Below are 15,033 nucleotides of genomic sequence, written 5' to 3' on the forward strand. Positions count from 1 at the left end.
GTCAACCACTGCGCCACGACGGGAATTCCCCAGTTTTACTTTTTGACTGAAAGACTGCCTCCATGATAATCCCACAGATCTTAACCTACCTATCCAAACACGTTTCTGTGGAACAGAATTGAATTGAGGTAATATGGCAGAAGAGATGGCTCAAGAAACACCTCCAGTTTCAAACACTTCAAAATGATAGCTTGGAGTCCCTGTCATGGTTCAGCAGAAAACAAATCTAACATCCATGAGGACGTAGGTTCGATCCCTGGCCTTGCTCAGTGGGCTAAGGATCCAGCGTTGCCATGAGCTATGGTGTAGGTTGCAGATGTGGCTTGGATCCCATGTTGCTGTAGCTGTGGCGTAGACTGGCAGCTATAGCTCCGATTCAACCCCTAGCCTGGGAACCTCCATATGCCATGGGTACACCCCTAAAAAGACAAAAGACAAAAAAAAAAAAAAACACACACACACATAGTTATAGGAGCTCTCTTGTAGTGCAGCACATTAAGAATCTGGCCTTGCCATAGATGCGATAGAATACGTTCTTTTATTTTTTTTAATCTTTTTTTTTTTTTGTCTTTTCTAGGGCCACTCCCACGGCACATGGAGGTTCCCAGGCTAGGGGTCTAATCAGAGGTGTAGCCACTGGCCTATACCACAGCCACAGCAACGTGGGATCTGAACCACGTCTGTGACCTACACCACAGCTCACGGCAACACCAGATCCTTAACCCACTAAGAAAGGCCAGGGATGGAACCCGCAACCTTATGGTTCCTAGTCGGATTCGTTAACTACTGCGCCACGACGGAACTCCAGAATATGTTCTTTTAAATGCAAGGCTGATGTCTGAGATGGTGGGGAAAATAAGAGCCAGTAAGGATGTGTCAGCATTAATCCAGAATAAAAAAGAAAGCTCCGAAGCTGGCATTTACGTTTAGATAGCTACTGGTTCCTAATAATCCTAGAGTTTGAAAAAATTCTAGTAGTTTTAAAGGGTCTATCAAGTGCAAGGGATAAAAATCAATCAATCAATCAATCAACCAATCAATCCTGGGGCCCTGGCAAGGTTACAAGTTGGATCAGGCACACAGCATCCATTTACTTCTCTGCTTAAAGCCAGACCCCCAAAGGATGATGCTTTTAATGGATGAACAGGAGAAAATTTACCACCCAGAGGCAGATGGTAGAGATAGGTGCTTGTCTTGGTTTTAGCTCTGGGTAGAACAGAGAAAGAGAGAAATTTCCTTTAGAATCATAATCCCAGGCAGGTCTGGGTCCAGAAGCCACATTACTTCTATGGCCAAAACACCATATGCCAGAAATTAGCTTCAAATAGTTCTGGATTGGCAGTATTCCCATGGGGCTAGTAGGAGGAAAGGACAACTCTCCTCTGGAAGAATTCACTCTAAACCCAGGTCTCAGTCTTCAAAGACAAAGTTTCAATGAACGTGTGCTCACAAATAAGTACCGTAATATACTTGAGGGAAAATATGACAGGTGAAGACATATGGAGCATATAATGAGAAGGATCAACATGCACCTAATGGAAGATCTAGAAGGAAATACTAAAGATAATAAGAGAGAGTGGCTAAGAATTTTCTGAAGTTACTGAAATGCACAAATCCTCAGATTCAGGCTGTGTTTAGAAAGCTTGCTCACTCTGTCTATTAAACTTACTAGGCTAATATCAACCCTTCATTTTGCCCACATGAGAATGAATCCAGGATTGATCACAATCAGGGTGTCCATTCATGTCATCTTTAAAAGGAGCAAAGGCCAATGAGTACAGTTGCTTGAATAAGACTTTTGGTTTTGTTTTGTTTTGTTTTGTTTTCAGAATACTAGAAGTGAGATTATGTATAGTCAACATAGACTTTTACTTCAGAGTCTGAAGTGGTATCTGATAGGTGAGCTCTGTTAATTCTAACTCCTAGCTTGTCCATTCTGCAATGCCCAAAAGGAAAAACAGGGAGAAAAGTATGCATTTTGATGCAGTATACTGGGAAAAGCATGCACTTAAGGGCCAGGGACACCTAAGTTCAAATTCTGACCCTGCTACTGTGCTTCAGGTCCCTATTTATAAAATTAAAATAAAAACACAGTGGAGGAGGAGTTTGAGAACTGAATGACTGAAATAACATGTAAAATGCCAGCCAGATCATTGGTATAGAACAAATGACTATTCCCCTTTTATCACCCATCCCTCTTTTTAGGTCATGACTTTCAGACTTTTGTCTGAGACTGAGGTCAGATCTGTGATTAGTTTTTAAACAAATTGTCTGCTTTTGAAAAAATGGTTATTTTGGGTATAAAACTTTGTTTAAAACTTGAAAAACTAAAATCACGTCTACTATTTCTCAGTGTCAAGATGTATATGGGCAAGTTGGGTCTAAATAAAGATTGAAGAGATATTCACCAACCAGAATGGCCAGCCAACATGACCCACGTGAAGAAAACAGCTAAAATGGGCAAAAAGATCTGGTATGACAAAATAGTCCATAACTTAGCACTAGCCAGGGAACACAGGAAGATGGTGATCAAGGCAGGCTGGAGAAGGCTGGTGACCAGAAGTTTAGGCTTCAAAAGGGAGGGACATAGGCAAAAGCCATAAGTGAAAAGCCAGGGATTTAGTTATTCAGGGACCAGGCAATGACAACTGGGAACACAATTCCCAGATGATCTGCATCACATGTGTCAGATTCCAAGCAGAGAATACGGAAGCTACAAGTTAGAGCTCAAATCAAGAGCTTAGATAATGGAGATTTAAAGCCCAGCCCAGAAGGACTAAGCTATTCCACTGTTAACCCACTAATAGTACAGTGCCTGGCACATAATAAACCCTCTGTTGAATGAATGAGTGAGTGAATGAATGAATGGTCAAGCAACAACAGTGAAGCCAGATAAAAATACTGGAAGGTCAGTAAAGACTAACACAGAAACTAAGTCTAGGAGTTCCTGTTGTGGCGCGGCAGAAACCGCGTAGCGGAAATGGTGCAGCGGAAACAAATCCAATTAGTATCCATGAGGATTTTGGTTCAATCCCTGGGCTCACTCAGTGGGTCAGGGATCCGGCATTGCCATGAACTTTACTGTAGGTAGCAGACACAGCTTGGATCCTGAGTTGCTGTGGTGTAGGCGGGCAGCTGTAGCTCCGATTCAACCCCTAGCCTGGGAACTTCCATATGCCGCAGGTGCAGCCCTAAAAAGCAGGAGAAAAAAAAAAAAAAGAAAAAAAAAGAAACTAAGCCTAAATTCTAAAGTCAAGCAGTACTACTCAACCATAAAAAAGAACAAAAATACCGTATGATATCACTTATATCTGGAATCTAATATATAACACAAATGAACCTGTCTATAGAAAAGAAACAAACTCATAGACATGGAGAGCAGACTTGTGGTTGCCAAGGGGAAGGGAGTGGGATGGACTGGGAGTTGGGGTTAGTAGATGCAAATTACTGCATTTGGAGTGAATAAGCAAGGAGGTCCTGATGTATAGATTGCAGCTGTATCCAATCACTTGTGATAGAACATGATAGAAGATAATACAAGAAAAAGAATGTATATACATGTATATACATGCTGTACTTTGCTGTACAGCAGAAACTGACGGAACATTGTAAATCAACTGTAAATAAAAATTTATTTAAAAAAAATAAAGGCAAGCAGGTTCACTCAATGATTAAAGACCACAGAAGCAGGGGAACCAGGCAGTCCCTAACATCACATGGGTAGCAGGATTGTTGAGGCTCTGGAGAATATTTTGCAAATGGGGTTGAATTTTGGGTGTACTGTGTGTGTGAGGATATGTGAAGCAAGATACTTCTATTATGCTAAAAGCATGTTAGGTTATTTTTTTCTGAACTCACTGTTTTTTCTTCTGTTATATTACACCTTAGTGTTCACTCCCAGTGTTACATTTATTCCCAAATACACTCAAGGACTTCAGAAAGCATATACACCCGCTGATGTATTATACTTGTTTTGCCACGACCTACCTAGATCTGTGCTTCTTACCTGGCAGAGGGAAGATAGGGATATTTAACCCTGGAATAGTTTTCTATTGCTTCATAACAAATTACCACAAAGTTAGTAGCCGAAAAAAAGTACAAATTTGTTAACTCACAGTTTTGTAAATCAGAAGTCTGGGAGGAGTTCGCAGGTAGTCTAGTGCTTAGGACTTGGCACTTTTACCGCTGTGGCCCCTGTTCAATCCTTGGTCTGGAAACTGAGATCCCACATCAAGCCTATGCATTTTGTGGCCAAAAAATTAAAAAAAGAAGAAGAAAGCTGGGTAACAGTGTGGCTGGGCTCTCTGCTCAAAGCTTTTTTTTTTTTTTTTTGTCTTTCTTTTTCCAGGGCCACACCCATGGCATATGGGTTCCCAGGCTAGGGGTCTAATCGGAGCTGTAGCCACTGGCCTACGCCAGAGCCACAGCAATGCAGGATCTGAGCCTTGTCTGCGACCTACACCACAGCTCACGGCAACGCCGGATCATTAACCCACTGAGCAAGGCCAGGGATCGAACCTGCAACCTCATGGTTCCTAGTCAGATTCGTTAACCACTGAGCCACTTCGGGAACTCCTGCTCAAGGTTTAACAAGGCTGAAATCAAGGTGTCAACTAGGCTGCTTTCTCATATGGAGCTTGAGGTCTTCTTCCCACCTCATTCAGGTCGTTGGCAGAATTCCCGCCCTGTAGCCACAGGGCTAAGGTTCCCATTTCCTTACTATCAGCAGAGAGCTACCCTCAGTTCCTAAAGGCCACATTCCACACCTCCTGGCCCCCAAAGGCAGCACAGATGTTTGCTTTCTTTTTTCAGATGTTTGCTTTCTTCCAAGCCTGCCCAAGTGTATTTCTCTGACTTTGTTTACCCACCAGTCAGAGAAAACTCTGCTTTTAAAGGGCTCATGTGATTAGGTCAGATCCACTCATATAATCTCCTATCTTAGAGCCAACTGATTTGGGACTTTAATTACATCTGCAAAATTCCTTCATAGCAGCACCTAGATTAGCACTGAATTGAATAACTGGGAGAAGATGTGTGTATACTAGGAGCTAGGAAATTTTGGGGGTCTACCTTAAAATTCTGCCTACCATAACCCCCAATGTTGAGATGTTCCCATTTAGATAAATACCATAGAAAATGAGGGGAAAAAAGAAATATCAACCGTTTTAACCTTTTTATTGCAGTATCATTTCAGACACTTCACTCGTTAACATGGCTCATTTGCTACAAGCTAGTCAAACTAGAGGAGACTGGGGAGATAAAAATAAAATAAAATAAAACAAAATAAAAGTATGACATTGGGCTTAAATCTTGATCACTAAATGTTACCTGTGGGAGTTTCTGTTGTGGCTCAGCAGTTAATGAACCTAACTTAGTATCCATGAGGACGCAGGTGCAATCCCTGGCCTTGCTCAGTGGGTTAAGGATCCAGCGTTGCCGTGAGCTGTGGTGTAGGTCGAAGATGCGGCTCGGATCTGGTGTTGCTGTGGCTGTGGCTGTAGGCTGGCTACAGCTCCGATTGGACCCCTAGCTCGGGAACCTCTATATGCCACAGGTGTGGCCCTAAAAAGACAAAAGACAAAAAAAAATTTTTTTTAAATGCTACTTGTGAAACTGGGTAACTTCCTTAACTCATTCTAAACCTCAGTTTTCCCACCTATAAAATGAGAATAATAGTAGTATATTCCTCATATAATGCATGGATTCAGTAAAATAATATATGCAAAGTACTTAATACAGTATCTAGCACTAATTTAATGATAGCAATTATTATTTTTTCATTGAATGACATAAGTCATGCAAAACTACCTCAGAAAGCATAGTGATTCTAATGTAACATATTATCACTAAGTACACATCGAGGGCATACCCTTAGACAGGTATCCTGTACATGAGGTGGACATGTTTAGTATGTACATATTGTCATGTATTTATTTAATGTACCACTGTTGTTGTGGTGGTTTTTCCAGCTGCACCCACGGCATATAGAAGTTCCCAGGCCAGGGATTGAATCTGAGCCAGAGCTGCAACTTACACCACAGCTGCAGCAACATGGGATCCTTAACCCACTGTGCCACAGCAGAAACCCCTATTTAATGTACCACATTAATTGTGAGGATGAAATTCACATTTATCTTTGTCTCTGAACACATCCAGTGTAAACACATTAGCATACACTTGATCCTTGAGAAACATGGATTTGTGCGGATCCACTTATATGCGGATCTTTTTTCAATAAATACATACTACAATACTACATGAACCGAGGTTGGTTGACTCTGCAGATGTGGAGCCAGATACAGATGGCTGACTGTAAAGTTATAAGTGGATTTTCGACCTCATAGAGGGTCGGTGTCTCTAACACCCATACTGTTCAAGGGTCATCTGTATATTCCCAAAATGATAAACGTAAGAAGACTGATAAAATCTTTTTCTTCCTTCCTTCTTTTCTTTTTTTTTTTTTTTTGGTCTTTTTAGGGCTACACCCAGGGCATATGGAAGTTCCCAGGCTAGGGGTTGAATCAGAGCTGCAGCTGCCAGCCTATGCCACAGCAACAGCAACAGCAGATCTAAGCTGTGTCTGTGACCTACACCACAGTTCATGGCAATACTGGACCCTCAACCCTGTTACCACCGAGCCACAACTGGAACTCCTTTTTTTTTTTTTTTTTTTTGTCTGATAACCATCCTTAAATAGATTAAAGATTTGTATGGATTTAGTAGCCAGAATTGTAACCAGTGGATGCTGATTACAGAAACGCACATTTGGGCTAAATACAGTGAAGACATTTGCTAACATTTATCAAAAAAACAGATCCCACTCTGGCGCAATGGGATCGGCAGGATCTCTGGAGAGCTGGGATGAGGGTTCATTCCCACACTTGCACAGTGAGTTAAGGATCTGGCATTGCCACAACTGCATCTCAGATCTGATCCCTGGCCTGGGAACTCCATATGCCATGGGATGGCCAAAAAAAAAAAAAAAAAGAAATAAAAAGAAATAAAAAGGATTGGGGGAGTTCTTGCTGTGGCTCAGTAGGTTAAGAATCTGACTTCAGTGACTTGGGTTGCTCTGGAGGCATGGGTTCAATATCCGGCCCAATGCTGTGGGTTAAAGGATCCAGCGTTGCCATAGCTGCAGAGCTGCAGCTTGTATTCAATCCCTGGCCCAGGAACTTCCGTATGCCTCAGGTGCAGCCATTAAAAAAAAAAAAATAGACTGGGGAGTTGCTGTCATGGCTCAGTGGAAAACAAATCTGACTAGTAACCATGAGGCTGCAGGTTCGACCCCTGACCTCGCTCAGTGGGTTAAAGATCTGGCGTTGCCATGAGCTGTGGTGTAGGTCGACTCAGATCTGGCATTGCTGTGGCTGTGGTGTAGGCCAGAGGCTACAGCTCCAATTCAACCCCTGACCTGGGAACCTCGATATGCTGTGGATATGGCCCTAAAAAGATAAAAAAAAAAAAAATAGATTGGGTAAATAGTAAGTTCCATGTCCCAGAGTAACCACTTATTGAGGAAGTTTGTAAAAGGAATTCATGCATTAGATATGAGGCTTACACAAGTGACCTTATTTAAAGTCCCTTCCTTTTTTTATTACTCAATGAATTTATTAAATTTATAGTTGTACAATGATCATCACAATCCAATTCTATAGGATTTCCACCCCACAGTGCATCCTCCCAACCCCCCAAACTGTCTCCTCCAGAGACCAAAAGTTTTTCAATGTCTGTGAGTCAGCATCTGTTCTGCAAAGAAATTCAGTCTGTCCTTTTTTCAGATTCCACATGTCAGTGAAAGCATTTGACGTTGGTGTCTCATTGTATGGCTGACTTCACTTAGCATGATAATTTCTAGGTCCATCCATGTTGCTAAAAATGCCAGGATTTCATTCCTTTTAATGGCTGAGTAATATTCCATTGTGTATATGTACCACATCTTCTGGATCCACTCCTCTGTCAATGGACATTTAGGTTGTTTCCATGTCTTGGCTATTGCAAATAGTGCTGCAATGAACATTGGAGTACATGTGTCTTTGCGAGTCCTGGTTTTCTCTGGGTAGATGCCCAGGAGTGGGATTGCTGGATCAAATAGTAGTTCTATTTTTAGTTTTCTGAGGAATCTCCATACTGTTTTCCACAGTGGTTGCACCTATTTACAATCCCACCAAGAGTGTACTAGGGTTCCTTTTTCTCCAACCCCTCTCCAGCACTTATTGTTTGTAGACTTTGGATGATGGCCATTCTGGCTAGTGTAAGGTGGTACCTCATCGTGGTTTTGACTGGCATTTCTCTAATAATGAGTGATGTTGAACATCTTTTCCTGTGTTTTTTGGCCATCTGGATGTCTTCTTTGGAGAACTGTCTGTTTAGATCTTCTGCCCATTTTTGATGGGGTTGTTTGTTTTTTTGGTATGGAGCTGTAGGAGGTGTTTATAAATTTTGGAGACTAATCCCTTGTCAGTTGATTCATTTGCAAAGACTTTCTCCCATTCTGTGGGTTGTCTTTTCATTTTGTTTAGGATTTCCTTTGCTGTGCAGAAACTTTGAAGTTTGATTAGGTCCCATTTCTTTATTTTTGTTTTTGTTGTCATTACTTGAAGAGGTGGATCTAAGATGTTGCTGTCGTTTATGTCAGAGAGTGTTTGGCCTATGTTTTCCTCTCAGAGTGTTATAGTATCTGGTCTTATATCTAGGTCCTTAATCCATTTTGAGTTTATTTTTGTATATGGTGTTAGGGAGTTTTCTAATTTCATTCTTTTCCATGTGGCTGTCCAGTTTTCCCAGCACCATTTATTGAACAAGCTGTCTTTTCTCCATTGTATATTCTTGCCTCCTTTGTCATAGATTAGTTGGCTGTAGGTGCGTGGGTTTAACTCTGGGCTTCCTATCCTGTTCCACTGATCTATATGTCTGTCTTTGTGCTGGTACCATATGGTTTTGATGATTGTTGCTTTGTAGTATAGTCTGAAGTCTGGGAGCCTGATTCCTCCAGCTCCATTTTTCTTTTTCAGGATGTCTTTGGCTATTCTGGGTCTTCTGCACTTCCACACAAACTTTAACATATTTTGTTTGAGTTCAGTGAAAAATGTCCTTGGTAATTTGATAGGGATTGCATTGAATCTGCATATTGCCTTAGGTAGTATAGTCATTTTGATAATATTAACTCTTCCAATCCAAGAGCATGGTATGTCTTTCCATCTCTTTGTGTCATCTTTTATTTCTTTCATCAGTGTCTTATAGTTTTCAGAGTACGGGTCTTTTGACTCTTTAGGTAGGTTTACTCCTAGGTATTTTATTCTTTTGGATGCGATGGTAAACAGGATTGCTTCCCTAATTTCTCTTTCTGATCTTTGTTAGTGTATAGAAATGTCATCGATTTGTGTATTAATTTTGTATCCTGTGATAAAGTCCCTTCCAAGTTTAACAGTCTATGAAATTCTAGCTGTTGCTGTTGAGTGTGTGTGGTGCATGCACAGACATGTGTGCATGTGCACTTACATGTATTATTAGCCTGATTGATATTTCTATATAAATGGCTGCCACTAGATTGTTTCATCAATTAATATATATGTAATATATATTAATATATATGTAATATATATATGTAATATATATTAATTGGTGAAACAATCTAGTGGCAAACATTTATATATACATATATATATTCTTTTCCTTCCATGAAAGATAAACGAAAGATTTCTTCCTCTGATTCTGACTTACAGCGATTTTTTGAAGTATAAAATCCATGTCTTAGTTTATCTCTCTTTAGATTAGGCCATACATATTGCTTATTGTTTTGAGAAACAAAATTATGCCTAGTCCATATTATTTGCAGTGAACCTCTAACATTATACTTTGCTTCTAGAAGCTCCACATCAGTGCATCATTTCACAGTTGCTTTGGAAGTCACTATTACCATTCTCTTTGTGTGTCAGGCCTGCAGTGCAGAAAACATGACTTTTTAACAGTAGACTAATTACATTCCAATATTTTCTTTGTGGGTATTTTTTCCAAGTTCGTTTCTTAGTGGCACTTATTAAACTGTTCCAGAAGCTAAGTGTGATACCTGTAATAGGCCAGGCCTCACAGTCATGCATTATACTGGGAATGAATCTCAGATCTTCGTTTTGTGTGTAAGTCCACCTTGTATATAACTGGTTATATATTTTCTTTAATATTTTCCCCTTGTTTACAAAGTAATACACATACATCATAGAAAACTGAGTCATTATATAAAGGGACAAGTAACCACAAATTTCATTATTATTTTAATCATCAAAGATAATCACCATCAATTCTCTATGCTTATATACACATATACATAGATAAATAATTTTATATCAATGGGATTATTCCTCATGCAGTTATTTCATAACATCTGTTTTCATTTAATGCATCATGAGCTCTTGTCATGTCAATAAATATAGAGAGTTACCCCTTAGCAACTCAGGTTAGCACACTGTTCCTGTCTGCTAGTAACCCTTTCTTGGAAAAAACAACACTGCATACTCCATGTGGCCCTAGTGGGGAAGATGATCACAGTAGTCTCTCCCTACATGGTGTGTGGCAGGGAGTCACTTGATCCAGGCCTGAAAAATCAGAGTTCTCCATTTCCTCTCTTCTCAACCTAGAGAGATTTCCTAAAACCAATTAACAGAGACTCTGAGATTTAACATATCAACACTGGGAGACAGAAAGTCTCACTTTGAGATTGAGAATTATTAAGACATTATAAATTAAAGTTGCTTGCAGCCATTTTTGCTGGACTACAAAAAGGAAGCTGTCCGTGATGGGAAAATTGAAGCCAAAGCTCAAAGAGAAGCAGAGATGGACTTCCCATCGTGGCTCAGCAGAAATGAATCCGACTAGTATCCATGAAGACTCAGGTTCAACCCCTGGCCTCGCTCAGTGGGTTAAGGAGCCGGTGAAGATGTGAGCTGTGGTGTAGGTTGTGGATGTGCCTGTAATCTGACATTGCTGTAGCTTCAGCTCCAATTCGACCTCTAGCCTGGTAACTTCCATATGCCACAGGAGCAGTCCTAAAAAGACCAAAAAAAAAAAAAAAAAAAAAAAAAACAGAAGAAGCAGAAGCAGAGATTAGCAAAGATGAGAGGCAGCCAGAAAGAGAGAGAGTTATTTTCTTGTTTGTTTATTTTTTGCTTTTTAGGGCTGAACCTGTGGCATATGGAAGTTTCCAGGCTAGGGGTCCAATCGGGGCTGCAACTGCTGACCTACACCACAGCCACAGCAATGCCAGATCTGAGCCATGTCTGCAACCTACACCACTGCTCATGGCAACGCTGGATCCTTAACCCATTGATCGAGGCCAGGGATCAAACCTGAAACCTCCTGGTTCCTAGTCGGATTCGTTTCTGCTGCGCCACAATGGGAACTCCAAGAGAGAGTATTTTGATATATCTTAGACAGTGGATCCAGCTGTGCCTGAAGCTACTTCATCTGGACTACAATCAGTGCTGCTATAAGACAACATATGCTTTTCCCCAAATTACTGCTATGCAAAGTTGTTCGAGAAAAACCACAGGGCTTATGTGGGCAATAGGGCTAGGAGTACAACATTCGGAAACTTTGTCAATGACACATATACAAAAAGATACAACCTAATGGAAATGGTAGCACAGTTTTGCACATTAAAGGGTTAAGAAATACACAAATACTACAATACATACGGTGCTTTATTTTGAAAAAGACCTGAAGTTTGCTTATGGAAATGATTATCAGAAGGGTTGCAACTTGTGAGTTATCATAAAGTGATGGAAGGAGGGTTACCTGAAATAAGAAGGAAAGCTGTAACTCTAGATGTGGATGGGTATGACTTAAAACATGCACGATGAATTGAGGTAACTGGTAGATGTTTGAGGTCTGTGTGTGTATATTGTGTATTCCTACGCAACTTGATTCTCTCAGGTATAGTTTTCTGTTTTTACTAATGTTTCTGGCTGACAAAATTGCAGATAAGCAAATGCAAAATTCATCTTACGCTTAAATTGTTCTCTAACATATTAATCACAAAGGAACAGAAAAGTGTTATAGTGGTCTGTATTTGACTATGTAAGTGAATGAATTCCCTTTTTTTGTTTAAGGTAATTCTGGTTAGCTTTCTTCCAGGGTCCTAAAGAGTAATACACAGCTACAAAAATATTCCACAGACAATAGTAACACATTTTAAGTCCCAGGTTGGCTTTTCATGTCTTGACACATTCCCAGACTATCTTATTCTACTTTCAGTTCTTCTGTGTTCAGAGAAAGAAACTTCATTTTAATATTAAAATAAACTATTTTTAAGCACATTGAGTGCGGGAGTTCCTTTTTTTTTTTTTTGGTCTTTTTGTATTTTCTAGGGCCACATCCTTGGCATATGGAGGTTCCCAGGCTAGGGGTCTAATCGGAGCTGTAGCTGCCGGCCTACACCTGAGCCACAGCAACACAGGATCCAAGCCATGTCTGCAACCTATACCACAGCTCACAGCATTGCCGGATCCTTAACCCACTGAGCAAGGCCAGGGATTGAACCAACAACCTCATGGTTCCTAGTCGGATTCGTTAACCACTGCGCCACGACGGGAACGCCAGGAGTTCCTATTGTGACTCAGTGGTAATGAACTTGACTGGTATCCATGAGGACTCGGGTTCGATCCCTGGCCTTGCTCAGTGGGTTAAGGATCTGGCGTTGCCCTGAGCTGTGGTGTAGGTCACAGAAGCAGCTCGGATCCCGCGTTGCTGTGCTGTGGTGTAGGCCAGGCAGCTGCAGCTCTGATATGACCCCTAGCCTGGGAACCTCCATTATGCCATGGGTGTGGCCCTAAAAAGAAAAATAAATTAATAAATAAAACCCAAGAACAGATATTTCAGGCAAAATAAACACATCTTTTGACATCTTTAAAAATGATAAGTGGTACAAATGATGATGTTACCAGAAATTCACTTTCTCATACAATTGATAAAAGCATTTAAATAGATAACTTTGATAGCTCTAAAAATGTTATCTGCTCATCATTCCTATTTCATTTTAACTTTTTTCTAAGTACAACATTTAAAGTACCTTAAAAGGTCCAAGAGAGGTGATGTGGTATAATGAAAAAAAGCACCAAATTAGGACTCCATATTTTCCTCTATTGCTCAAGTCTGAACTCCTGGAAGATAAGAAGTTGTCGTCTTCATCTTTGAATTATCCTCAGCACCTAGGATAGTATATAACACCAAACTTTAATTTTTAAGGCAAATATAAATTCATTATTACATTACTAGGAAGAAAATAAATGCAGGTAGTTTATTTACTTATATCCATAAAGAAAAAAGCCTATCTTTTCTAGTGAGCAACAAAATAAAATGTTAGCACTTTAAGATATATTTTTATACTGTGGAAATTAACATGTTTAAAACACATAAAAGGAGTTCCCATGGTGGCCCTGTGGAAACAAATCTGACTAGTATCCATGAGGACACAGGCTCCATCCCTGGCCTTACTTAGTGGGTTAAGGATCCATCATTGCTGTGAGGTTTGGTAGTCACAGATGCGGCTTGGATCCCACGTTGCTGTGGCTGTGGTAGGCCGACAGCTACAGCTCCAATTCAACCCCTAGCCTGGGAACCTCCATATGCTGTGGGTGCGGCCCTAAAAAGACGAAACAACAACAGCAAAACACATAAAAGCTAATAATTACTGGACTGTGACAAAAGTCATGTCCTCACAGGATTCAAAATCCCTTACGTGCAATTCTTAAAACTGAAAAGCTCTGGAAACTAAGTATTTTTGTTTTGTATTTTTAGTAACTTATTTGACAGATTAATCTAGCCTAAATTTATTTGGCAGTAGTAGCTGACCTGAACCGAAGGATGCTATTTACTGGTATTTATTTACCCCATGTGAATCATCATACGGTTTCCTGCAAAAAATATTCCCCTGTTTGATTATGCAGTGTTTTCCCTGAACTCCCTGGGGTGTTACAGAATATACAGTATATGGCATTTGGTTTTACACAAGTCCTCCAGACAATCCTAGATATTTTCCTGGTTGCTTTACACAGAGGAATCTAGAGCCCCATTCCAGCCTCTCTGAGGCCATGGCCCACGTCCCAGTTGTCTTTTCAGCCACCATTTTGCCGCTGTATTTTTTTTTTTTGTCTTTTGTCTTGTTGTTGCTATTTCTTGGGCCGCTTCCGCGGCATATGGAGGTTCCCAGGCTAGGGGTCGAATCGAAGCTGTAGCCACCGGCCTACGCCAGAGCCACAGCAACGCGGGATCCGAGCCGCGTCTGCAACCTACACCACAGCTCACGGCAACGCCGGATCCTTAACCCACTGAGCAAGGGCAGGGACCGAACCCGCAACCTCATGGTTCCTAGTCGGATTCGTTAACCACTGCGCCACGACGGGAACTCCTCAGCCACCATTGTGAACAACAATTGAGGCTGCGCAAACAGCTCGGAGCACCTTTATGTTCTGTCAGTGGGAAAAATAAATGTGCATTGTGAGCATATAGAAAGTCAATATTACCACTTCAATGGTCAATGAAGCGTTAAGAAAGACTATCTTGGTCTTCTAAAAAGCACCCTTTTATTTTCATCACTGGACACTGGGCAGGATCAGAATTAAGTTACTAGCTCTCAGCCTTGCGACCCAATCTGCTCAATTACAGATTTACCATTTGACTGCCACACATCTTGACCAGTATGTAAGAATTTCTCTCACCTTAAGTGTGGGCAGCAATAGACATTTGTAGAAAGTAACTGGGGGCCCTATACCGCTTCAGCTCCAACAATAAATCCATTATTACCCCCACGGAACTGGCAAAGTCCCCAGTTAACTCTCACGGACCCCACCCTCGGGCCCGCAGGATCGTATCTAGGGATCTCAACAGGAGTAAATAGTAAATAGGACGGGTTAAGCCTGTGACGCTAGAGGTGGGGGACCCGCCTACATCCTAAAGCGGGACATTCCGAGCTTGGATAAATTAAAACGACGTAAATTCAAACCACAATGCCAACTTTTCCCAACAGCATTTCCTCACGGG

The sequence above is a fragment of the Phacochoerus africanus genome, chromosome X, assembly GCF_016906955.1.
Source record: "Phacochoerus africanus isolate WHEZ1 chromosome X, ROS_Pafr_v1, whole genome shotgun sequence".
Lineage (NCBI taxonomy): Eukaryota > Metazoa > Chordata > Mammalia > Artiodactyla > Suidae > Phacochoerus > Phacochoerus africanus.